At 39.8% G+C, this 24,806-nt stretch overlaps 1 protein-coding gene across 2 annotated transcripts in view; it reads right to left on the bottom strand.

Annotated features, from left to right (window-relative positions):
• Positions 1 to 21,316, bottom strand: part of ST6GAL2 (ST6 beta-galactoside alpha-2,6-sialyltransferase 2) — a 123,846-nt gene extending 102,530 nt beyond the window's left edge. The window contains exon 1 of one of the 2 annotated variants that reach the window (XM_088445869.1): positions 21,295 to 21,316. The gene's annotated coding sequence lies outside the window, so the exon portion shown is untranslated. Of the gene's footprint in view, positions 1 to 20,277; positions 20,599 to 21,294 lie in introns of those variants that run through there. The other variant, XM_088445868.1, reaches the window with a different exon arrangement.
• Positions 21,317 to 24,806: the final 3,490 nt, after the last annotated feature.

Raw genomic sequence — 24,806 nt, 5'->3', positions numbered from 1 at the left:
TCATTACTAATCTTTCATAGCATGATTGATTGTTAACATTTCTTTACTAACCTTTATTTATGCATATTCATTTGCACTTTACAACTGGGATAATTGGTGGTGACCTTTGTCTACAATGTTAAAACCAAATTAACCATTACACAGGATATGGTGATGATTTTAAGCAGCTTCACATATAGTAACTTTAAAGGTTAGACAATTGAACTGACCTGCTCTCTCTACTTAATGGAGACCTGATAAATGATGCAGAGAAAGTTTGTGTTGGTGCTACTAGCATAGCCCATGAGGGTGTGATTGTGTGCATCATAATGAACAGAAGGCATTAGAAATCTTAGAACTTATTATTATTATTACCAGTTATTTATATAGCGCACACATATTCCGCAGCGCTTTACAGAGAATATTTGGCCATTCACATCAGTCCCTGCCCCAGTGGAGCTTACAATCTATATTCCCTATCACATGTGCACACACATACACACTAGGGTTAATTTGTGTTGGGAGCCAATTAACCTACCAGTATATTTTTGGAGTGTGGGAGGAAACCAGAGTACCCGGAGGAAACCCACGCAAGCACAGGGAGAATATACAAACTCAGCACTGGTACTACTATTAATCTTTTCTGGGGGGGGGGGGGGGGGGGTCACACATCAATCTGACAGATATAAAATCACATTCATGATCTCGCATCAGGAAACGCCGCCTTCCAAAATTTTATTTAAAATCAATCAACAGCAATCTTCTAATTGTGTTCAGTTTTGTAATATTTACCACTTAACATATAGAATAGCCGCATTTAGGGGTCTATTCAGCAACCGTTTCTGTATTTTTTATGTAAATTCACTATTCAGCAATGGGATAATGGAGAAGATAACGCAATTATCTTCTCCATTAATTTCCATCTCGCACTGTAGGGATCAGCCTTTGTTCTCTACAGTGCTTTAACGCTTTTTGCTATTCAGCAAAGCAAAAAGCATTAAACTGCTCGAAAAATCATTACTTTATATAACGCCATCTCAGAGTGGCGTTATATGAAGAAAATGCATTAAATCTCTGGAAAAATGCAGGGGCAGAGGAAAATTTTCCCATAAGTCCCTGCAGCATCCTGTAACACTGCCCAGTCTCTGTCACTGATTTGCAGTGACCGTGGACAGGTAAGTCACTCTAGAGCTTGTTAAACCTGCCGAAAGTGATTGACGTGTATACAGGCTTTATTCTAGCCTGCATACATGTATATTTATAAATGTTAAATATAAAAGCACATAAATATGCATGTATACAGAGTGACTAATATAAAGCCTGTGTACACATGTCAATCAATTTGGACAGGCTGGAGATGCACTTACCCCTCCGAGGTCATCTCAAAGCAGGGACGGAGACTGTTCCAGAGCGCATGACTGAGCATGCGGAGAAGAAGAAACAGAAGAGATTGTTTTCGGAAAGCGATAACAATGCCTCCTGTAACATTGCAGGGACAGCGTGTTACCGCAACCACTGTCCCTGCTCAAATCATTGCTGAATAATTTACATGAATTTCAAAAATTAAAAAAAAAAATCGTGACGATGTTACCCGATAATATTCTGGGTAACATCGTCACTATTGCTGAATAGACCTATTTAGTCATCAGGAAGCTATTCAAATTTGCATTTAAACATAATCTGATTTTGCACTGACTGTAAGCGTCCTTATTTGGGCCATCTTTCCAGCTACAGTATCTAATAAAACAGACAGGATAATAAGGAAGATGACCACCGGTTGTGCTTTCAAGCTGAAGGTATTCACACCTTGCCCCTCCATTAGAAAAAATGCCTATTTAACATCTGATAACCTTTCTCAGAATGTAACAAAAACAAGCTGATTCCCAAAATGGTAATATGATACATTTCTACAAGTGCGCACTGCGCTGGGGCTTAATACCCTTTGGCATTGCAGTGCTGGACATTAACTATTCCAGTGCAGCAGCGTCATCTATTAAACATAACATGTTTTTAAAATCATACATAAACTTTACACAACATTAGCTACATTTTGTCCACATTAGGTGCATTGTGCCAGCATTTCCCCATTATAGTGATGCATCAAGAATAATTTTACTTTTTCGTGGTGGCCATCTCAGCCGTGTGACTCGGGTCCCTGACAACAACTACAATAATCATGTCATGTCTATTCATCTTGGAAATAATTTCTTCAATAAATATTTACATGCAACAGCCAATCAGATAAGAATGAATAGTTGAAATGGCACCCATAAGGTAAAATACAGTAAGAAAAATAATATTGTCACAGCTCAATATTAAAAATCAGAGTTATTTCCATAGACAATCTTATCTGTGATGTCCCTGAAAGTTGGGGGCAGCTGAGAACTGTGTAAACCTTACAGATAAAACTATTATATATGCATAATAGTTATTTGTCCAATTATTGTCAAAAAAAAAAAAAACTAGCTTTGAAATAAAAACATTTCCAACAAAATAAATATGTTGACAAGAACACTTGGCAATTCTTTAATTACAGTTAACTGTTAGATGTGTAAACTGTAAGTCGAATAATAGACAAGCAACAGCTACAAAGCCAAGGGTACTGTAGGCTACGAGTGATGATTGAAGGATACTTAACTCTTTGAATGCTACTGTCTTACAACAACAGCTGGCAAGATGATACAATACCTCAGATTTTTAATATTGATCAGTGACATTATGGGAATTTAATTTGTCATACCAGTCTTGAAACTGCTCATTACACTGAGATGAATAATTATATAAATATATACCCCTGAACCTAAAATCATGAAATTAGGGGCGTATATACCTACCATAATGTAGACACCCGCTAAGAAGAGATTTTGGTACTTCCGTATCTTTGCGGCCCCCTGCTGGCTACGCTACTTACATATCTTCACTGACTAGTGTGAATGTGTTACTACAGAGGTGAGGGAGGGAATGCATTTCTACACAGGTAAGGGAAGGAAATGTGTTACTACAGAGATGACGGAATGGAATGTGTTAGTACACAGGTGAGGGAGGGTAATGTCTCACGATAGCTGTAAGGGAGTGGTTAAGGATTAATGTGTTACTGTAGTGGTGAGATTGAAATTGAAACAGTAAATATCTAAGGTCTACCTGGGTGAAACTCGGCACAACAGCTAGTAATGCATAATAATAATAATAATAATAATAATAATAATAATAATAATAATAATAATGCTGCAAGTGGTATAATTATAACTTTATGGATCCTAGAGAAAAAAATTTAATGGGCTCTCCTAAAAGAATTTGATTTCACAGAGTAGGCAAGAAAGAAGGCAGTTATGAGTTTCTGTAATGTGGTACTTCCCCCGTCTGGATTATGTGATCATTCAGATTGGAGCCTTGCTCCAGTGCTATTTTGGGTCTGTGGCTTCCTTTCCGATACACACTTTACTAGATACCAATCTGTGATTCACATCAATAATTCTGGAAACTAGTATAGTAATCTGAGTCTAATCTAGTAAGAAGCTTACAAAGCTAAGGCCCTCATTCAGAGCCGCTCGCTAGCGGCAGTACGCTCTTTCCGAGCGACGGTCGCACATCTGCGCATGCGTACGGTTTTTAGTACGCATGCGCGAACCAGTCAGTGCGGCCGAAAATCGTTTGTACACTATATAGCGAGTGCCTGCTATTTTGAGTGACAGAATGAGGCGTATGTGGGTGGTAACAGGGGAAGGTGCTTGAAAACGGGGGAGTGGAATTCGATCGCAGGCGTGCTTAAAGGTCAAAACGGGCGTTTTAAGGGAGTGCATAATTAATACAGCAGCGTCATTGACCACGTCACTTGTTTTTTTTTAACTCAGAACTGCTCGCAAAATAGCGGTTGAAAAAACCAACCACAAGAATAGCGAGCAGTTCATACGCTGTACGATGTACTCGATTAATCTAATAAATAGCGGACATGACGTATATGGTGCGAGCGGCCATGGGGCGTTTTTATCAAATAAACGAGCAAATGTTTTGCTCGCTCGTTCAGACTTAGAGGTGTGAACAGACTGCAATTTGCGAACGGATCATTTGAATAGCCACCCCTTGTTTTTGAACGAACGACCGCAAATAGCGAACGGCTCTGAATCAGGCCCTAAGACCTTTATCATAACCAGTTTAGAAAGAGCAACTCAATCTGGATGGTAGTATACAAAGCTGATAAAACACCATAATACAAGAAAAGAACATCACTGTAAAAACCAATAAATATCCAATATATTAATTAAACTATGTCAGAATGAGAAATCTAGCTAACCAATTAATAATCATACATCATTAGTTTCCACAATATAAAATCACATTATTTTGAAAAATAAAACATAAACCATAATACACTATGAGCCAAATGTAATAGGATAAGCGTTTAGAAAACGTGAGAGTAAATGTGGACATGAGAATATTGACATAATAATGTTCATCATATAAACAATCACCATGCTGTCATTCAGCATGTCAACACTGATGAAATGTCAACTTGGTCATATTGACGACAATGTCTTCTTGTTCAACCCTAATGCCTACACCTAGCCCTAATGCCTACACCTAGCCCTAATGCCTACACCTAGCCCTAATGCCTACACCTAGCCCTAATGCCTACACCTAGCCCTAATGCTGATGTTGACATTTTCACTACATCAACATTTCATTTGTCAATATTCTGTCCAAATAAACTTTTTCCAGGGGTCAACATTTATGATGTTGACATTTTAACCATTCTGGTTTTAACATTGTGAATGATGTTCACATCTTTTTAGTCCCTCTTGATCAGAGAAGACCCCTATTTTATGTAACTTGTAGTAGTTGCCAATTTTACATTAACAAAATATGTTTCCCAATGTACTAAGTGGAGATTCTGTATAAACTGCGCTATAGTGCAACTGGTCAGGAATCATCATGTTTTGCTGGAATGTAGAAATATTTGTACAGGCGCTACACCTGCTATTTCAATTAGCATTCTATAGTGCAAGCCTGCCTTTTTACCATTTGTAGATTACACATGGCTTTGTTATCAGGTAGAATTGATCTTCAATTTACTGTATGTCACCATTCATTTCTAATTTCATTGAACACATACATTTACTTATACATACATAAGCTGCTCTATTTAAAAGGACTTCAATTTCCTTTATACATTATACTGCCTTTATTGTAACTAGCAAAGAATCTACTCTAAAAAACAGGGCTTTTGCAAGTTTTCTGGAAATCTGGAAATCACATACTTGACAAGCCACTGAATTATATGGATTGTCTATTTATCACAATCATGGAGAAATCTAAAAGCCCTGCTCATTTCCGACATTCTTGTGGAGCTATAACTTGGAAATCAGATTAAGCAGGGGTGGGAGGGATATTTGCTAAAATAAAAAAATAAAAAAAACAACTATTAGCAGGCAGCCGTTTAAAGCTTATTAATTTATATAACCAGCCCATAATTTATTGACATCCCATTAGGGAAGTATGAAAATGAAAACAAGTTGTTGGAATCGGGATCAGTTCAAATCCCAACGCTGGAAGACCGGCAGTGAAGATCCCGACAGGTAAGTATTTCTACTATTACTAACCTACCCCTCCAACCCTCCCTTAGAGGTGCCTAACCCTAACCTCCCCCCCAAGTGCCTAACCCTAACCCCTCCTGTAAGTGCCTAAACCTAACCCCCCTTCCCTGCAGCCTAAACCTAAGTCTCCCGGGGGGGTGCCTAACCCTAACCTCCCCCCGAGGGTGCCTAACCCTATGTCCCTGCCCCGCGAGCCCCTAACCTAACCCTCCCCCCCCCGTGCGGCTGTCTGTGCCCAGCTTACCTTTGTTCGGTATGCCGGGCGTCGGGCTCCCGGAGTAGGTAAAATGACAGGCGTCGTGATTTTGACGCCTGTCTATAGACCTCTGCTGGGATTAGACAGTCGGGAAGCCGGCGGTCGGCATTTCAGCCGTCAGCTTCCTGACTGCATCCCATTGGGGACAGATTGAGAACACATCCATGTAGTTAGAAATAAATGTTGGCCCTTCCAATTTTACTCTTTGAAAAAAAAAGTTAGTGTAAGAGGCTCTGCTAGGATGACAAAACCAATCACTCTTGTAAATCTAGATATTTACAAAGCTAAAGCTGGGTACACACCTGTAGATAAATTCTGCAGATCTGATAAACACTGTGACCGGACAAAACAATTAAGGGATCGGTGTGCCCATACACACCATGCAATTTTTGGCCCAGTGTGTGAGTTATTCAGATGTCTGCAATGGGAATGGGAGGTCGGGAACGATACAGTGTGAGCGACACATCAGATCCCGACCTCCCAATCTGACCGTTGCAGAAGCGACTGAAGCAATTTATCGGTTAATGCTCCTACATACACACTATACAATTATTGGGCCAATTATACAAGTATCGGACCGATAATTGTATAGTGTGTACCCAGCTTAGTGCATGCAAACCTAAAGAGAACATTCATTCAGACCCGGTCGCAATCGCTGAGCGCTCGCAACCGGGTTGATGTTTATGCTCTGCGCAAGCGAAATTCTCTCGCTCCGGAGCTCTCTACAAAAGGGGCGGCTGTCGATGTTTTGTAGGCGTGGCGGGGGGGTGGTTTCACAAACGGAAGCGTTCCTTAAGGAACGCCTGCCGTTTTGTGGGCAGCCGCACTGATATCAGCAGTGATGTCAGTGGGGAGCGTCCTGCTCGATCAGAGCAGGAAGCTCCCTGGGGCTTGTGGTTGCCGAGACCCAACCTTAGGGTCTTGTCGCAAGCCCCGATGGTCGCGATGGTCTTGTCCATCGCGATCATCAACCTGGTCGGTCGCTACAGCTGTGGGTGGTAACCCACAGCTTAGCTAGCGACCAGGAGGCTGCACTTAAAATTACAAGCGGCCGCCCTCATTCAGAACGAGCGCTCGCTTCTTGCGAGTGCCTCTGAATGAGGGCCAGTGTTCACTCTGCGTGCAGGGTGCTGATCAGTGAGGAGGGCATATTTTAATTTTGAAGGGCCAAAATTTTAGACGTGATGTATTGCTACAGCTACAGTAACAATACTTCACGTCTAAAATTTTACCATTCAAAATTAATATTTGCCCTCGTCACTGATCAGCACCCTGCACCCAGAGTGAACACTAAACAGAAGGGCCCACTCTACCTTTAGTGTACTCAATCCTTATAATGAGTTATCTTCCATCACCAAGTAATATGCTGGTGTATTGGAACAATGCTGATGGTAATGATCCAACACTGCTGCAATCAGAAACTCAATAACAGAAAATGGATGGGAATGTTCTTCCCTCAGCAGGTGAAATTACAATCTTATGCATGAAGGATTCCAAGATTCACAAAAATTCTCTAATACAAAGTACAAAGCTAAGAAAATTAATAAAACCATGCAAATATCTTTAGTTAAATAGCCAGATTTCACAAATATTTCTTCAGTGAGCTAGAGGTCCCCCCACCCTTCCTTTCCATCTCCGGATCTGACTAGAAAAGCCAATTGCTTTCACCAACGGTACATTAAACACATCTTAACATATCAGGTGTTTGAATAAAATCCACTGTAACAACTGCCCAGGAAATAAGCCAACCAAGAATTCCCAAGATGTCACAATCTATATCAGGAGCAATTTAGAGCAGTGTGAGCTGCACTCTTAGAAAGGCTTCGGAAACTGTCTGAGACCAATCACCTTCACTGCTTCATTAAATGTATTAATCCCACAAATGGGTCATGAACTTCACAAAGTTTCCCGTGCAAAATGGTCATGCTTGCTGTGTACATGCCAAACGACAGCCAAACATATGGAGACTATTCTACATAAGAGTTTCCAAATCACAATTAAGCATGTAGGGAGGGAGAACAATCATCAACACAATCATTAAATAGCAGCAGTGTGATACACAAATTATTCTAATACACATTACGTATATGTGTGTGCACGCCTATATAAATATTTTTATGTGTATAAATAATGTATTCTGACGTCATTGCATATAATTCATTCCAGTGTTCATTTGGAAAACTTGTACATTACTGGGCACAATGTACCCCCACTGGTGCAAAATTATTGTAGATGCTGTATAAAACACATTTACATGATCACAACCTCCCTCCACAGCTCACACTATGACCACAACAGAAATAGTATATAATGGTACTAGTGCTGCGTGTTCTTCTCAGTATCACAAATTAAATAACTAGTGCCACCAGTGGATCTTCTAACATGCGTCAGCCAGTAATAAATACACCTGTGCACCAACTAGGAGATCTAGAAAACATGCATTGTTAGGGGTGCACTGCTATATGCCATTAGTTAATTACTAATACTGTATAATAATACACTATACAGTGCATAAGGAGACCAATATGTACATATATGCCCAGGGCAGTGCTAGGCTCTTCTGCTGGTCCCCCAGACTCACAGCCTTGCTCCAATGCTCTAGAATGGTGCCCACATCTGAAATAAAAACATTCAGCTCAGGCAGGATGGCCCTACTGGTCTTTTATATGATGGAATTATGACACACAATACACTTTGTATGACACACATTAAAGTTGTTTAAGTGCAAATTATGCCCTCTTCGTGGACTGGCCATGCTTGCTCTAAAATCAAGCATATGGAAACCCCCTTCTAGAAATCCTGTGTTTGCCACTGATAAATAAAGTGTGTCAATCATCAATCCTCTTCCAAAAATAGAAGTTTGATTTAGAAATGAATTTATTGATAAACTAGAAAGTATGTGGATGTTTTAAAGGAAAATAAAACACAAAACAATCCTGGCTTCAAATCACTAAAACAATAACTGGATTTAGCGACATTTCCAATCTATATCTCCTAGGGGTAATATGAGAATAAGACAATACAAAATGCAATTTACACTTCAGATGTTTGAGCCAATTTACTACCATTGGTTTTAAATATAATGTTAGAACATTCAAAAGTAAATATGCTGAAAAATACATTTAACTATAATCAGGCCCTTTCAGATGTTCATGGAGGCCTGGGGAAACTCAATTTAAGAGGCCCCCAACCCCTCTTTCTGAAAGAAAACAAAAATGCTTTCAAAATGTATTTTAAATTGATTTTAATACTTAACTTTATTAAAATTACTAATAAAATACTGTATACATATACTGATGTACTGGATTATTGGAGATGTCAAATTTGATCACACAAATTTACCGTAATTCTACCCCCAGCAATCCTGGCTGCAGCTCTCCTCCTCCAGCAATCCTGAGTCTGACAGCTGCTGCTCAATCATGTAGCCCCGCCCCCATGCCCCGCCCCCATGCTTAGATGTCACTCTCCCTCCCTCTCCTTTCCTGAAGTTCTGATAGCCCTGCAGAGAATGAGCTGGGCGCACTGCTTATAAAAACATTGCAACAGGTGTCCGTCAAATGGACTTTCCGGTGACAGAAGGTTTCGTCCCCAAGGCAGCCTGTGTTCTGCGCTAGAGCACCGGCTACATCGTCCTAGTTACGGCCTTGTTTGCTAATTTATGCTATTAACCTTTAATGCTTTCGATTGTTCACGTAAAAAATAAGGAATTTTAAAATGTATTAATAAAAACAAAACCTGTTGCATCTATAAAAACATCAGCATTGTAATAATAATAAAAAAAATGCTGAAATTAACTTCCTAACACGCCAATTCTGCAATTCCTCGAGTAAATTATTACAAGTTATTTATATAGCGCACACATATACTGCAGCGCTTTACAGAGAATGTTTTGGCCATTCACATCAGTCCCTGCCCCAGTGGAACGTACAATCTATATTCCCTACCACATGCACACAAGGTAAATTTTTGTTGGGAGCCAATTAAACTACCTGTATATTTTTGGAGTGTGGGAGGAAACCGGAGAACCTCAAATCTCAAGAACAAGTGACGTTGTCATGTGTCTGTGCAGATAGATGCATCATGCATAGAGAGAGCAATAAGCGCATGCGCAACTGTGCGTTGTGCCAATTTAACCAATGAACATGTTTAAGCACTAGGCTTCAACTTTTATTACGGTACTTGGAATTTGTCAAATTAGCAAATGGAGAGCTATTTATATATATAAAAAAGAGTTGTAACACATAAACAATAAGTCGAAAAATATTTTTTTCCCCTAACTAGTCATTGTTGGGGGGGTCCAAGGGGTTCTGAACCAAGTACCCACATTTTAGGGAGTTTGCACATTTTTTTACCGGTTCTGAAATCTCGAAAACTATTCGCCATATTTAGCTGCGCAAATTTTGCCTGCGTGAAAGCGCAATATGCATTTTTGGCGGAAAGTTTGCACGTGTAAACTTTTCGCCAAATCGCGGCTTTTAGCGGCTATTTGAATCAAGCCTTCTAAAGAGTGAAGAAATGGACAAAGTGGAGAAGTTACCCATCAGCTTCTACCTATGATTTTATAGAATGTACTTAATAAATGCTAGGTAGAAGGTGATTGGTTGCTATGACCAACATATCCACTTGTACACTTTTCCACTCTTTAGAAGGCTTCATTCTTCTCTCCCTCAGTGAGACTTATGTCCCTGACCTGCTCTCAATGTACATTTTACAACATTACATATAAGATGTTTACTGTCTGGATGCATTATACATAAATACAGTTCACAAATGGTGGGTTTTTCGAGACATGCTAATTGCCATAGCAATTTATGAGGAGGCAGCACAGTAAATTATAACAGCCAATAAATCCCTGCATTTCTTTTTGTACAATTTACTGTACATGAATAGGACAATTCTCAACAGATTATTATTATTATTATTATTATTATTATTATTATTATTATTTCACACAGATAACATTTCTGTTATATTTCTATGCATTGAAATATGAAGATTAGTTCCATTGGGAAAACTAATACAGCAAACAAGTTGCTTTTATATTTACCACTTGCTGAGCTTCAATGTTGTGCTCTTGCAGTATACAGTATGGAGAGAATTCATAATTTGGCCAATTACAAGCCAGATACATTCCTGATAAGGAAGCTCCTGATCTGTAAATATATATTGGGTTAAATGTAATAGCCTGTGAGCAAGTATGCCCGTATTTTTAAAGCGGCAAGCATGTTAAAGGTTAAACCAGCTCGGCAGTCCCCATACACTAGTATTCATCAAACAACAAAAACTGAAAGTTTACAGAGTTTAGCTAAAGGAACCTATGCCATATTCAGATGGCGTTGGTTCCTGGAGCACCACTCCTTTCTATGGGACGAAGGACCAGTTTGTGAAGAGGTATCCATTCAGATCCATCTGCCCTTGCACGCTAACACTGCCTGTCAGACCCAGCAGTGTAAAATACTGCTGCAAGTAAACAGCAGTGGAATCTGCTGTGTTAGGGATTGTGGGGACAGCTGCATTTTATAGCAACTTTCTCACACTGGATCAATACAGAATTGCTCTGGCACTATTGTATCTGCTGCTGTAACTGGATGGCTGCATCATTTTTGGGAGGCTTTAGGGGCATATTGATGATTATGCTCCTAAGAGTCTGGGCAAGGTGCCAGCATAAGGAGGAGGTGCTGTAGGGCTACATTTTTTTGTCACCATAAGACTAAAATCCAAACAGTAAAAAACAAAAGAGCCCTTACTTTGCCCCTAACCAAGAGTGTCAGCAGGCAGTAGGTGTTGAAACATTGTTCCATGCATAACAAGTTCTGGCTTCCTCTGATCCGCTGGCTGCAGCACTGGATCCACTGCGTGAACATCGGAAGGCCAAAGGACATCCGAGTAACCATCTGGTTACTCAGGAGGTCTGGCAAAACCATGCTGCCGGGGCAAGTGACACTGCCACTGGCTTCAGCACACCCAGAAAATGGGGTCTACACACCCCCATTTTCTGCAACGCTCCCACACGACTGCATACTTACTAACCCAACATCATAGGACCAGATCTGCGTATGCGCAGTTAAATAGCGAAACAACGTAAATCTCTGAATCAGCCCCACAGTCCATGGAAGTGCAGGCAGAAATGAGAACTCCTAACCATAAATGCACATGTTGTGAGGCTCCTTGCAGGTAATTGAACCAGTCCTCTAGAGCAGAGGTTCCCAAAAGTAATCCTCAAAGCTTCCCAACAGTTCAGGTTTTAGAGATATCCATGGTTTAATCAAATTGACTGAGGTACTAATTAAGTCACTGTGCTCAACCATGGATATCTCTAAAACCTGAACTGTTGGGGTGCCTTGAGGAGAGTGTTTTCTGCTCTAGAAAGAGTCAGTTTTTATAAATATGTTCCATTAAGTGTAAAAAAAACAGCCACATAGGGCCTGATTCAGACCCACTCGCGAGCGGCTGTCCGCTCGCAAGTGGGTCGATGTTATGCACTGAGCATGCGCACGACGGAGGGAGCTCCGTCGTGCGCATGCGTCAGACGCGACGAGCGAAGGAAAGTCCTTCGCTCGTTGTGTCCGATCAAAGGGGGTGTGCTGTCAATGTTGATTGACAGCATGCCCCCTTTGGTAGGCGTGCCGGGGGCGTGCCTCCCTGACGGGGGCGTTCCCACGGGAACGCCTCCCGTCAGAAGCCGGCCCACTGACATCACTAGTGATGTCAGTGGGAGTGATTTTGGCTCTGATAGAGCCAAAATCACTCCGGAGCTTGCGGTTGAAAACCTCAACCGCAGGCTCCGGCTCGCAATTTCGATGGTCGCAATGGTCTCGACCATCGCGGCCATCACAAAGCACGCTCGTATAGCCTGTGGGTGGTGACCCACAGCTATACGAGCGTCCAGGAGGACGCTCCATGAAAATGGAGCCCGGCCCTCATTCAGAGCGTGCGCTCTGCTCAGAGCATACGGCTCTGAATGAGGGCCATAGTGTTTAAATAGAGTATATAATACATTTATATAAACATGCTGTAAGGCAGTTTAGATACCTTTCCATGTAATGATTCAATTTGGAGATGCAGAAATAGTATAAACTGTAACGACTTCATTTCTTCATCTAGACTTATTCAATCAGTGTGACTCACCATAACACGCAATCCCCCCAAGCATGCCATGTATTATCCTGGAAGCTTTATCCATTTCCACTGTTACATTTGGTGCAACAAGCAGAAAAAAAAACAAAGAACACAACGGTTACACTGTTGTGAAAGTCAAGTGTGTTGCAATCTCTTAATTTTCTTAGTCAAGAAGACTAGTATTATGGGCTTTGCTTCCCCTTCATCTGGACTTAATGAAGAAAGACATGAAACAAAGATTTAATTACAGTGAAGTAATCATTACCAAATGACAAGGTGTGTTTCTGAATAAAAGCAAAATGCGCGACTCAAGGTTTTTTATAAATAAAAAATTGAGAATACAAACTTGCCAAGACACTCTCATCTTATATGTTATGTCAATAATTTTGTTCCATACCCACTGCTCATGTTACAAATGAAGATTGAATAAACTGATGTATTATAAATAAAGCTACTAAAATAATACACTGCTGGTGTTCCACTTACATGCGCTATAAGTTTTTATTATGGTTCTAAAGTGCAGTCAGCAGATAGACTTCAGCTATGAACACTGTCCATAAATAAGCGGATCCATAGATGCACAGGGAATATTATGTCTTGTTTGCTTTTCACTGCCTAACAGTGATGCAACGTTACCATATCCTATAAACATGTATGTTGTATGTACTAATGTCAAAAAAGTGAAATTACAGAAGAGCAAACGATACGTTTCATGGCGAGTTAGAGCTTGTACACTTGGACATTGAAATCAAAAGTTCAAGGTCCATTCTTAAAGCCTACCAAAAAGTCCTTTAACACTGATAGCCCATAAAAAAGTGACAGGAGCAGTACACAGTGTTAATGCTCGATATAATGGTACTACTCACTAAGTACGTTGTATACTATGATGGAGGGAGTCTTTCACTACACACTATGAATGCGTTATTAAAAGTGATGACAAAGTAGAGGATTTTGACTTTGCTTTTAATGGGTTTTGTTTTTCAATACATGTGTGTACAGGACATTAAAGACCCTCTGATGTATTAACATTTCAAAATCATACAGTACGCATGAAAATGGGCTAAGGAATAATTGATTGCTATGGGCAACATCTCCAATTCTAAAAACCCACACTTTAGTAAATATACCTATAAGTTCTCATGAGCCTGTCTTCTCTGTCTTATATCTGCATTTTCTCCATCAACTTCACAAGTATGTGTGTGTGTGTGTATATATTATATATATATATATATATATATATATATATATATATATACACACACAGAGTCAGGTGCATAAATATTGGGACATTGACAGAATTTTCATATTTTGGCCTCTATTCACCACCACAATGGCTTTGAAATGAAACAAACAAGATGTGCTTTAACTGCAGACTTTCAGATTTAATTTGAGGGTAATTACAAATCAGGTGAACGGTGTAGGAATTACAACGGTTTCTATATGTGCCTCCCACTTTTTAATGGGCCAAAAGTAATGGGACTATCAACTCAAAAGCTATTTCATGGACAGGTGTGGGTCATTCCCTCGTTATTTCATTGTCAATTAAGCAGGTGAAAGGTCTGGAGTTGATTCTAGGTGTGACATTTGCATTTGGAATCAGTTGCTGTCGACTCTCAATATGAGATATGAAAAAGAGCTGTCACTATCAGTGAAGTAAGCCATCATTATGCTGAAAAATCAAAACAAACCCATCAGAGAGATAGCAAAAACATTAGGTGTGGCCAAATCAACTGTTTGGAACATTCTTAAAAAGAAAGAACGCACCGGGGAGCTCAGCAACACCAAAATACCCAGAAGACCGCAGAAAACAACTGTGGTGGATGACAGAAGAATTATTTCCCTGGTGAAGAAAAACCCCTTCACGACAGTTTGCCAAATCAAGAACACTCTCAAGGAGGTAGGTGTATATGTGTCAAAGTCAACAATCAAGAGAAGACTTCACAAGAGTGAATATAGAGGGTTCACCACAAGATGTAAACCATTGGTGAGCCACAAAAACAGGAAGACCAGATTAGAGTTTGCCAAACAACATCTAAAAAAGCCATTACAGTTCTGGAACAACATCCTATGGACAGATGAGATAAAGATCAACTTGTACCAGAGTGATGGGAAGAGAAGAGTATGGAGAAGGAAAGGAACTGCTCATGATCCAAAACATACCACCTCATCAGTGAAGCATGGTGGTGGTAGTGTCATGGCGTGGGCATGTATGGCTGCCAATGGAACTGGTTCCCTTGTATTTATTGATAATGTGACTGCTGACAAAAGCAGCAGAATGAATTCTGGAGTGTTTCGGGCAATATTATATGCTCATATTCAGTCAAATGCTTCAGAACTCATTGGACGGCGCATCACAGTGCAGATGGACAATGACCCGAAGCATACTGCAAAAGCAACCAAAGAGTTTTTTAAGGCTAAAAAGTGGAATGTTATGCAATGACCAAGTCAATCCCCTGACCTGAATCCGATTGAGCATGCATTTCACTTGATGAAAACAAAACTGAAGGGAAAATGCCCCAAGAACAAGCAGGAACTGAAGACATTTGCAGTAGAGGCCTGGCAGAGCATCACCAGGGATGAAACGCAACGTCTGGTGATGTCTATGCGTTCCAGACTTCAGGCTGTAATTGCCTGCAAAGGATTTGCAACAAAATATTAAAAAGTGAAAGTTAGATTTAGGATTGTTTAGTTTGTCCCATTACTTTTGGCCCCTTAAAAAGTGGGAGGCACATATAGAAACCGCTGTAATTCCTACACCGTTCACCTGATTTGGATGTAATTACCCTCATATTAAATATGAAAGTCTGCAGTTAAAGCACATCTTGTTTGATTCATTTCAAAGCCATTGTGGTGGTGAATATAGGCCAAAATATTAAAATTCTGTCAATGTCCCAATATTTATGCACCTGGCATATATATATATATATATATATATATATATATATATATATATGCCACGTTAGAGTTTTATGGCACCATATACATAAACAATGATGAGGATGAAAAAGTGTCACAATGTTGTTTATGTTAATAGTGGAAGTGAGAGATTTAAGGATAACTCTTCATTGTACAATTACTGCATCCAGGATCCATTTAAACTACTATCCAAAACCAAAGGTCTAACGGTTGCAATAAAATAAATTGTGCACATTGCAGAGCATTATAGTACAGCAACATTGCACCTCTATGGGGCGTGATGAAAAATCTGCAATATTAGTGGGCAAAAGTTACCAGAGAAACAGTCAATATGCTGGCACCCTATGGCTGGCACTAACAATTTAATTGCCCCCTATATGGCAGCCTGTCCCTAAGGACACTTTAAACCATTAGTGGGCATATGGTAAAACTCACATTCATGGGCCACCTTTCCAAATGGCAAGGCAATATTAGAACGCAATAAAGACACAACTCATTCAAACAAGGGGTATATTTTTATCCTAGGACACAAGGGTGTCGAGATATAAGACAGAAACTGGGGTTTCGTTAATTGAGGATACATTAAAAAGTCCAATGGTGTAACCTGTCACATGCCACTTATTCTGTTTTTGCCTGATTGCTAGGCAAAGAGCTCATGTGCAGGTCTGTTGGAAGCACAGTCTACAATAAAGCATTTGGCATTCTATGTTTTAAGGTACAGTTTGGCTAACACAACTCACACAACAGTAAAGGTGCATACACACACAACGATTTTTTGAACGATTATCGTTATCGATATCGTTTATCGTTCAATCGTTGAAAAAATTATTCACTTTCTAAGTTAAAACGATGAACGATTATCGTTCATGCGCGTTCACGTTTGTAGTTCAGTCAGACTGACCAACCCAACGATTTTCATTAAGGGAATATGCAAAAATCGTTTGTAGTTCCAAAAAATCGTTCATAACACTTTAAAAAATCTGACAGATAATCTGACAGAAAATCGTTCATGAAATCATTGGTTACAAAATTGTTGTGTGTGTATGCAGCTTGAGTGCAGTGCAAGCGTGCAAAATTGAACTCAACTGTATTGTGAAAGTATATAATGCATCAATGTTACCCAGTTGGCTTCCACTACTGATAGGATCACTAACATAAAGGTTATACAAATAACATCTACAATTTGATATTTGAAAGTTTCAGAAGAGATAGGGAACGCCGTTTTCATCATTGTACGTAGAAGCATTTGTTCTTATGATAAGTACCATTCTTTTGTCATTAAACCATTCAATGTTGTTGCAGCCAGCATATTCAAGCTGAGAATGGCTGATAACAGAGGACAATAGTTTGCAGTGAGATGAACAATAAGGATATGCACAATGACAATTAATGTCACTTATTTGACACACACATAACATAGTAGTACAGTAGTTTTAAGTGTGATTATTATACTGCAGATATTAGTGTTTTCATAGTAATAAATATTAAAATGTTTGAGTGGTTTAGCCACATTTACTGATGATGTATTTTGGCAAGTGTTCTACAGTGTGGAGTATGTAAATGTGTGGAGGAAAGTGCTTTATAAATAAAGGAGTACTGACCAAGTTTCCCTGGAAGGACCACAAATATGCAATGAATTATTAATGTTGTACAAGGCAATCTCCTGAAAGGTACAGAACATAGAAAAGCCTTGCGGGGCTGAATCTGGACTATGGACTACCATTGCGTCAGAACTGTAATATATAAGACCACCCGCCTCTGGTCCTCTTGGCTGTTTCATGTCCAAATAGAATAGCCCTGTGGTGCCCTACAGTAATCTATTTGCTGCCATTTTCTAGGTGGCACTGGTTTGTTCTGCACAGGGCAACAGTGCTGAAATTATACAAAGTAACCTCACTGAATTAAGGTGTAACTACTTTATCAATGACACAGCACTATAAATGTACATTTCAAAATAGTGCAAAAAGTAAAAATAATATTAGTAAAGTGCTGATACGCCAAAATGCTTGCTATCCGGATACATGATGAATTCCGCTGCATATGCCTCTACACTTTATGTCTGCGTCAACCTTTAAGCTGAAAACAGGTGAAATTCTTAGTTTTTATTCGACCTCACTGGTTGCATTCAATTGCGGGGGGAAGCTGATGCCATGGTGCTTGGGGCACCATTAGTTTTACCAAGATGGAATAAAAAACAGATAGGTGTATATTATTTGCTTGAGAAACAGAAAAAAAATCTTTGACATGCCACAAGATCCATTAGATCAGTAATAATACACAGCTTTATTGTCTATTCATTATACTTATCTTGGTGCTCCATGTGTGATATATATAGCAGATAAAACAATATGTATATCAAGCTATTAAAATCTAGCAATAAATAGAATAAATCAGGCCTACAGGATGCCATGCAGCAGCATGTGTTAAAAGGCAGGTCATACTTTTGTTCAACTTTGGCAATGCTAAATATTACAGATATATCAATGATATATTTCTAGATCTGAGACAATTATAGACCATTCTGGGTGGTGAACTCAATGTTACCATTAGTATGTATCAATGCATACATTCATAACATTTGCACACCAAATCTGTACTATACCTTAAAATGAAAATAACCAAGAAATAGTCTCAAAAACGTAATTGTAAAAAAAAAAGTTTAAGCCATTAGATATTTAACAGATTGACCAAACGATATTTAGAAACACATTTTGTGCCAGGAATTAAACAGTTGAACAAAGAAGTGTTTTTTTTTTCCAAAAAGTATTGTTTTACATTTAAACACGCCATGTACATTTAATACACTCAGTTGTTAACTTGTTTGTTTAAATCCTCATAGTATTATGGTGGACATTGTTAAATCACTTTCTTTTATAATTACCACTGAAACTCTCCAGTGAAATATTTGCAAGCTTTCCAGGTAGAAAAGTTCTTATAGATACTGATTACAGCAGAGGTTTTAATCTCCAGTCCTCAAGTACCCCCAACAGGTCTTGTTTTCAGGATTTATTTAATCATGCAAGGTTGATTTAATCTATTTTGCTAGATCTATAATTGTCTCAACTGTTTACACAGAGATCCTGAAAACATGATCTGTTGGAACCACTTGATGGCTGGAGTTGAATACTCCTGGATTAGAGGCATTCCGCAGTTGTTTATGTATGACCGATATACAAAGTAACACATGGAAACAGAATATAAATGGTGAGATCCAACTACAGCCCTAACTGTGTGGAGTTTGTATATTCTCTCTTTGCTTGCATGGGTTTGTTCCGGTTTCCTCCCACATTCCAAAAATATACTGATAGGTTTATTAGCTCCCAACAAAAATTTACTTTAGTGTGTATGTGTGTGCGTGCGCGCGCATGTGATAGGGAATATAGATTATAAGCTCCACTGGGACAGGGACTGATGTGAATGGCCAAATGTTCTCTGTAAAGCGCTGTGGAATATGTGTGCGCTATATAAATAACTGGTAATAGTAATAACTGTCATATAATATATAGATATGTAATTAATACAATTCATATAGAGTGAATTATGTACAAATACTGTATAGACGCATAGGAGATTTTGATGACAATGGAAATTTGTTTAGTCTTCACAGCATTGTTATTTATAATACGGTTATGTCTATTTAAACACAAAAGTCCTGTGTTATGCACAAATAATATATTTTTATTTTTCTATCCAAAGTCCAGCACAAAAGTTAGTATTGAAATATATATTTGATGATTAAATAGCCACAGTTACAGAGGATATTAGAGTATAAAAGCTTTAACTTGTTCCTGCCTGTGGTGTAGAGATGTTCTCCTTCTAGGAATCCTATCTGAGAAGCAGCCAACATATCCTGAGCCTCCTGCACAAAGCACTGACTGCTGCACACATCACAGCTTAAACTCCTGAGAAGGAGGCAAATGAAAGAAACTCACTTCATGTCCTATGAGTATCACAAAATACCCTTGCCAAATGGAAGCATAGATACAAACAATAAGAGCTGTTCTTGTCTGCCTAACAACACAATCAACTCATATGACACCACACAATAACATAAGTTATAAAGCAAGCATGCAGATAGACGCAATAATAAAACTACTACTCAAAAGCATATATAGCATGTGTACAGTACAAATATGTGTGTGTGTGTGTGTGTGTGTGTGTGTGTGTGTGTGTGTGTGTGTGTGTGTGTATATATATATATACATGCATACATACACGCACACATATATACAAACACACATATGCATGTTTGCATACAATGGTACCATATACAGTACGTGCCATGGTATACCCAATTGCTAGGAACATGGAACATTTGCTTCTTTGTCTGCAGATTAGGAGCCCCATGGCTGTGCAGAACAAAGCAGGCAGTGGTGTGGTGCCTCTGAGAGATACTGCCTACTGAGCCGCCTTTACCTGCAGGCGCTGGGGGTTCCCCTTCTCCAGTTCAGGTCCTGAGACTGACGCTGAGCCCCGGAGCCGGCTGTGCTGCTGGGCTGGGGACAGATGACTCTACATGCTGCCATGGGACTGACATGTCTGAGGCTGCTGCTCAATTGCCGCTACCAGAGCGCCCTCCTCATCTGCAGCTGCCGAGATGCTGTCTCCCTCCTCTCACAGGCAGCAGTCACAGCGCGGTGTACGGTGCCCAGCACATGGGAGTCCCCCTGCTGTTGCTGCTGGCGGAGACCGGCACTGTGCGGAGGGGAGAACAGCTCTCTCCCCTCTCTGGGTTTGAAACCATTTCCCTAGCCCCGGCCGCAGGAGCCCGCACTCCTCCCAGTGCCCGCCCCCTCTCCCCCGATCGCTGTGTGCAAATGTCGGTCCAGTACAGTATATATAGCACAGGCAATAGCAGCAGGGTGATACATGTATTGTATCTACAGTATGTATGTGTTCTGTGGGGTGGTCAGTGCTTGCTAGCATTTACAGCCCATGTACACATGCCTACATGGTCGTGACCCCTACACTTACCATGTGTATGCTGCATTATGATTATTGACACTTATTTCCAATCTAGTGAGACTATTTTTTGAACAAAGGGATATATATATATTTATTCTTTAAAATCCGTTTTTTTCAGCAATTCAGTGCTGTATCCTTCCATATATGCTGTGGTCTGTGGATCAGAGTAGGGTGTCAAAGGAAGCTGGGTGTGTGACAATCCAATAGGAAATAAGCAGTTAGCACCTATTGTTACTGGCATGAGAGGAATAGACCAATGTGTCTAGTATCACTATTAATGCCTACCTCTGGTCTAAAGAGTCATGCACTATATAGTACATTTACATAGCATAGCACTCACATGTAGAGTTAATAGCTACAGCAGGTACTGTGTAGGATGGTACTGTAACTAGTCTGGCTAATAACGTGGACGGACTGTATGCATTGCTTTAGCTGTCAGACAAAGGTATTAGTTGTAGTTATCCTTACCATAGCTTCTTTAGTATTATTTTCTGGTCTTGTGTTTTATTATTGCATCGTGGAAAGTTTCTTTACAGCAGCAGAAATATCCCGGTGGTATTTCCACAGACAATGTGGTCACTATTAGTCAGTTCCGATACTCCGAGGCTCTATTCCCAAGGTGTGCAACTGACTGACCCCGCTGTACCATATATTAGCCCCTTCTCCTGCTACATGTCCACCATCTGCCTAGTGCTGGTGCCAGACACCCTCTTATTGCTGCTCTCCCTTTTGTCTGGCTGCCGAGCACATGTCTCACCACACACACCCCCGGGGCTGGCTTCCTTCTCACCTCTCAGCTACTACACGGCTTTTCTATATGAAAAAAAACTCCAATTCTATAAACATGTAAAATAGGCAATGTGTATTCAGCCCACACTAGTAGTATATTCAGGTCCAAAAAGCCAGTTTAAATAGTATAAAATGCACTAAACGTTATTTTCCTTAGTCTCAGATCTCTGATAGTGATCACCCACTTATTCCAAAGGCTTTTACAATTGTGTTCCCATGAGAGAAATGAAACCTTCTGTGATTGATCCATTTATTTATTTATTTATTTATTTATTTATTTATTTATGTATTTATTATTGTTAATCCTTTTCTGATCTGCTTTGGTTTTAGTCATTTCAGCCATTCCCAGATTGTCATCTTTAATCCCATGCTGACAGAATTGTCTGCCAGCAGCAATGCATTATCAAGTAATACTCTGTTTGCAAATACCTCTGTAAAGAGTGGGACCTATCAAAGAGATCTATTGGAAAATGAGTTGTATTATCTAAAGGGTCTATTCATCAAATAGGCATAAAAAGACAGAATTTTCTATCACCACAAATAGGCGATAAATACACTATTTTGGGTCTGTTTTATAAAAGAAAAACCATTGCCAGGGCAGCCAAGCGTTGCTCAGCTCCCTTGTGGTACTGGCTGGCAGCGGTAGGCAGAGATTGACACTTCGGTGCGTGCATGACCTGGCAATGCTGGGTCACACATGTGCACTGCATTAGTAACCCGGTCTCGGAAATACATTTCTAAAAAAAAGAAATTTTGTGCAAATGTGTTTTTTAAAGTAGGGAAAAATGTCTTATTTTAACAATAAAGCATTTTTTCCATCTCTAATCCCTACTATTGCATTCTTGAAATAGCAATCAGAGGACAGCTGCGGAAACTGAATGCAACTACGTATGCAGATTGAGCGATTGTTAGCCATTGCGCATGCGTATAAGCCATACTATGTGTGCACTGCGATCGCGCTGCGATTACACACGCACAGAGGAATCCATCGCAGATTGAGTGACAGGCTGTGAGCGTTTGGGGCCGTGATGGGGGAGTGGTCAGAAAAACAGACGTGCCTGTCTGTGTGAATGCTGTCGCTTAGGTGTAAATTATGTGATTGCATATGGAGATTGAGAGCCCTCTGCGTGCGAGGAGACTTGGCTGGTCAGACCTGCTGTAAATGCTGCATGACGGGCCGATGTGCATCGATGGTACCGATGTTAACGGAGAAGAGCGAGGTTGGACGGATATGAGATGGCAGCAGTGGGCATGTTTATGCTGGCTGTGCTTTGGCAGGCATTAGCATATTTCCGCAGCTGCGTTCCGTGAGAAATCGCAGCTGTGATCGTATTAGCAATCACTGGTGAATCAGGCCCACCGTCCTTCCTAAATAAGTGATAGTTAGCGTCCCTATGAAAAGCATGGGAAACTATTGCGAGACAAGGTCAGGGCAGCACAGACGGTGTAATGGTTAGCATTACTGCCTCACAGCACTGAGGTCATGGGTTCGATTCCCACCATGGCCCTACCTGTGCGGAGTTTGTATATTCTCCCTGTGCTTGGGTGGGTTTCCTTCGGGTACTCTGGTTTCCTCCCACACTCCAAAAATATACTGGTAGGTTAATTGGCTCCCCACACAAAATTAACCCTAGTGTGTATGTGTGTGCGCATGTGATAGGGAATATAGACTGTAAGCTCCACTGGGGCAGGGACTGAAGTGAAAGCGCTGTGGAATATGTGTGCACTATATAAATAACTGGTAATAAATAAATAATTGTTGGAAAAAGGAAAAACCCCTATTTCTGATGAAAATAGCTATTTTCGGCAGACATATTGTTTTTCAGAGCTTTATAAATCGGCCCCTAAACCTTAAATATAGCTCCTGTGTCCTACTTTATGCAGGAAATCCCTTATTCCCACCTCACATTCTTAATTTACATGTTTTATGTCACCACAGAATATAGGCTTTTGTTTCCTACAACTCTTTTACCTTATTTGTCACTAATTGGTGTGTGTGTATGTGGGGACCTTCAGGTCTGAGGCAGCACGATGCCACATGGCTGCCAGAATATTTCACTTCAAAACCATGGGAGCTCTAGTAACAGAGGTCAATATTATAGTGTATATTCTAAATATGTGAGATGCTGACTTCTTTTATAGTATGATATTGAATATTTCATGGTATTATATGGCATGTTATTGAAAAATACCAAAAGGGAGGGCATAGTTTAAATTTGGGGTTAACATAATGTTTTACAGTAATTTGAGGTGTTTCATACATATTTAGATGCTCCGGCGAGAAGAAAGGCTCTGTGCTTGGACCATTAATGAATTCATGGGACCAGCTGAATAAGAGTTTTCTTGTTTAACTAATTTCACCAAGACATTTTTTTTTTCATTTTGGGTGAAGTATACCTGCACTTTTAGATAAATATAGCTATATAAAATGGTTATAACATAAAAATAAAGTATTTTAGTTTACTAAATACACTGTGTGACTGTTTCTAATTTATTACCAGTTATATATATAGCGCACACATATTCTGCAGCACTTTACAGATAATATTTGTCCATTCACATCAGTCCCTGCCCCAGTGGAGCTTACAATCTATGTTCTAATGGTTACATACAGGTCTATGTGATAACTGAACACTACATACAGGTCTATTAACAACATTTTTATTTTATTATTTATTTATTTTTTAATAAAAGTGGAACTGGAAGCCAAAGTCTACTCCATTCCACTTCGCATGTGAACTGGCAAAGCAGACTGTCTGGTGAAGAGGTAAAGGGTACTCTTATTACTGCCAGTATCACTGGGGTACTGAGTATCACTTAGCTGCGCCAGCAACATTTTCTTGTTAAATTGTGGTGAAACAAGATTTACAATCACTACCATAAGTAAATAGACCCCATAGTGCTTCAAAGTTTATGTAGATGGAATGGAGCAATTATTTCATTTGCTAATGACTAGTGGAGACGTAACCACCTCCACCAGTTTATCACTTTCACAATGTCAATGGGATTCATTTCCCAGCACAAATAACTTTCCACGCTCTGGGTTTAATCCCATTAAAATCAAGCTATGCTCTGGTGTTGCAGTCTGAATTCCCAGCTATATTTCTATACCTCTTTGCATTCATAAACCCTGCATTATGGAGATGTGCAGAAATGTTTGGGGTCAGAGAAAAGCTTTGGAAGTCTATGTG

The sequence above is a fragment of the Taudactylus pleione genome, unplaced genomic scaffold (assembly GCF_031769625.1).
Source record: "Taudactylus pleione unplaced genomic scaffold, aTauple2 ptg000391l, whole genome shotgun sequence".
Classification (NCBI taxonomy): domain Eukaryota; kingdom Metazoa; phylum Chordata; class Amphibia; order Anura; family Myobatrachidae; genus Taudactylus; species Taudactylus pleione.
This window is presented reverse-complemented; position numbering and strand designations above follow the sequence as displayed.